Source organism: Gossypium hirsutum, chromosome A04 (genome assembly GCF_007990345.1).
Source record: "Gossypium hirsutum isolate 1008001.06 chromosome A04, Gossypium_hirsutum_v2.1, whole genome shotgun sequence".
Taxonomy (NCBI): Eukaryota; Viridiplantae; Streptophyta; class Magnoliopsida; order Malvales; family Malvaceae; genus Gossypium; species Gossypium hirsutum.
The window spans coordinates 19,253,922-19,257,263 of NC_053427.1; positions in this window are offsets into that span (position 1 = coordinate 19,253,922).

Below are 3,342 nucleotides of genomic sequence, written 5' to 3' on the forward strand. Positions count from 1 at the left end.
TTACCGACCTCGGTGGCTTCCATTCTAAAATTGCTTCAATCTTTCGAGGGTCCACCTTGATCCCCTCGGCAGACACAACATGCCCCAAGAAGGTAACTTCTTTCAACCAAAACTCGCACTTACTAAACTTTGCATAAAGTTGCTTCTCCCTTAACACTTGCAGCACTACACGAAGATGCTCATCATGCTTCTCTTCCGTTTCCGAATACACTAAGATATCGTCAATAAAAACAACTACAAACCGATCCAAGTATGGTTGGAACACCCGATTCATCAAATCCATGAATGCCGCCGGTGCATTAGTCAGTCCAAAAGGCATTACCAGAAACTTGTAATGACCGTATCGAGTCCTGAACGCCATCTTATAAATATCCACCTCTTTAACTCTTAATTGATGATATCCTGACCGAAGGTCGATCTTAGAAAATACCGAGGCTCCTTTTAATTGGTCGAACAGATCGTCGATTCTTGGTAAAGGATACTTATTCTTGATCGTCAGTCTATTCAACTGCCGATAGTCAATACACATTCGCATAGTCCCATCTTTCTTCTTTACGAACAGTACCGGTGCACCCCACAGGGAAACACTTGGTCTTATAAACCCTCTATCCAACAGTTTCTGTATCTGAGCTTTCAATTCCACCAATTCCTTTGGTTTCATCCTATAAGGTGCAATGGACACAGGAGCTATTCCAAGTAATAAGTCGATTCCAAACTCGACTTCTCTGCTTGGGAGTAATCCAGGAAGTTCATCTGGGAATACATCCTGAAATTCCTTAATAGTTCTAATCGACTCTACCGTTATCTACTCAAGTCCAGTTTGACTTACAAGGGCCAAGTACACCTCACAAACTTTCCGAATCAACTTCTCGGCTCTTAAAGCCGAAACAACATTGGACAAATAATCCCTTCGTTCCCCTATGACCATTATCTCCTCATCTTCAGCAATTCATAGTACCATCCTCTTTGCAGCACAATCCAACGTCGCCTTATGCTTAGCTAACCAGTCCATTCCCAAGATAAGATCAAAATCCCCAAATGGCAGCTTCATCAAATCTCTTTCAAAGATTTTATCTTGTGTCACTAACGGTACTGCCCTAAAAAGTTTATCTACCTTAACCGAATGTCCCAATGGACTTATCACCGATACCCCACTCACAGTCTCCTCAAGAAGCACATCCAAAGCCTCAGATACATCACAAGCTACATACGAGTGAGTGGAACCCACACCAATCAAAGTAGTGTAAGGCATGCTATGAATGAAGAACGTACCAGTTATAACATCAGGAGCGTCACCCTCCTCACGACGTCGTGCAGCATAAACCAACGCCGGTTGTCGAGCTTCAGCGTGTCCAGCACCCCTGCCAGGTGCCCTACGTCCTCGTCCATTACCATTGCCACCTCTACCTTGCCCACGACCCCTCTGTGGTGGTGGTCCTCCTCGCCGTGGTTGGACATCCCTTTGCTCTGCAGCTAGCTCCTGAGCTGTCCTCCGAGGACACTCTCTGAACTTATGTTCCTTAGACCCACATCGAAAACATCCTCCATTTCGTTTCCAGCACTCCCCCATATGCACCTTACCACAGTCCCTGCAAGCCTGCTGTCTATAAGTATTTACTGGAACTGCTCGAACCGGTTCCTCCATCCTTGCTCTTTTAACATTTCAATTCGTGGCACTTGAGGGTCTAAAATCCCTCTTAAATCTGGGTCGATCCTTCTCACGATTCTGTCACTCAGTCAGCTTCACCTCCTCGGCTATCTTAGCCTTCTCTACCAATGCAGCAAAACCACGCTCCCTCTGTGGAGCTATCAATATCCTAAGCTCATCGCGGAGACCATCCTCAAATCGGACACTGTGCTCATATTCAGTTGCCACTATCCCACTAGCATATCGACTCAGCCTCAAAAATTCTGCCTCATACTCTGCTACAGTCTTATCACCCTGAGTCAGATTCAAGAATTCCTTCCGACGAGCATCCACATAGCTTGCTCCAACATACCTCCCTTTAAAAGCAGTTTTGAACAATTCCCAAGTTACCTGCTCAATTGGGGTACTCTCCCTTACGGTGATCCACTATCGGTATGCCTCGTCACGTAGCAGCGACACAGCTCCTTTCAGCTTTTGCTCCACTGAGCATTCTAGATCATCCATGATCCGTTCTATTGCCTCTAGCCAATATTCTGCCACATTTGGGGCTACTCCAGATACACCCCTAAATACTTCTGCCCCGTTGGCCCGAAGTCGCTCCGATATAGACCCCCTATTCATTGTCCCAATACTAGCTCCAGCAACTCTTTCTAAAACCCTTAACATGGCTTGAGACAAAGCATCATCCCCCGCAGCCCAATCATAAGACCCAGTCTCCGTTGCTTGTGGCACAGATGGCTCCTCAGTTGGCCTATGCCCTGAGGATGAAGATTCAGCTTGCACCCTTTCGCGACCACGTCCGCAGCCTCGTCCACGAACTCCTCTTGTACTCATATCAAATTATCTGATTTACGAATTTTATGAAATTAGTATAATGTTCCACTGTTTATTAAGAAAATGCCTTATGGAAATGTAGCAGTTCAAGAATTGCTTTCGTATCGTCGTAGTCTAGCTACAGTCTCATTTCTACCGTTTCACAGTTTTACTCTATCTACAGTATCATAGTAGAGTCTCAGCACTATTCATAATATCATATCATAATCATATAGCATAAAGAAAATATACTTACAGACTTGGTGCCGGGGATTCAGTGCGCCACCTCTTTCTCCAATCCAAAACTTGAAAACCATGTTTTTGACCACCGAAAATAGAAATTTGAAAACTTTGATCTGAAAACACCCTTTATTTTGAACTCTTGGCTTAAAACAGAAAATCTTGGACCATTTAACATGTATACTCTGTAAAACATCTTTCAAAAGAATTTTCAAGAACCATTTCCAAAAATACCCATCTTAGGCCTAAGTTTTTTTTGAAAATATTTTTTTGAACCCGATCCACAGCCGAGTTGTTGCAACCTAGCTCTGATACCACTAAATGTAACACCTCAAACCCAGCCCAGACGTTATGGCCGAATCTGACGTGCCACATTGGAGTTGAAAACCCACGTTCCGTCTTAGTGTTTTAAAAAACCATATATTTTGTTGAGTTAACAAAGTGTATAGAAGTTGGGCACCAGGTAGGTATCCGACACAGAGGAGGTGAGCCATGAAGGCTACTTAAGTACCAAGCTCTTTGATTGGATCCAATCCTAGACATGCCCATAACCATAGCCACACTTTGTTATATCGATTTTAAAATTGTTTAAGTGGACGTCTTTGATAAATCGATTAATCGTAGCGTTGAGCTATTTTGAA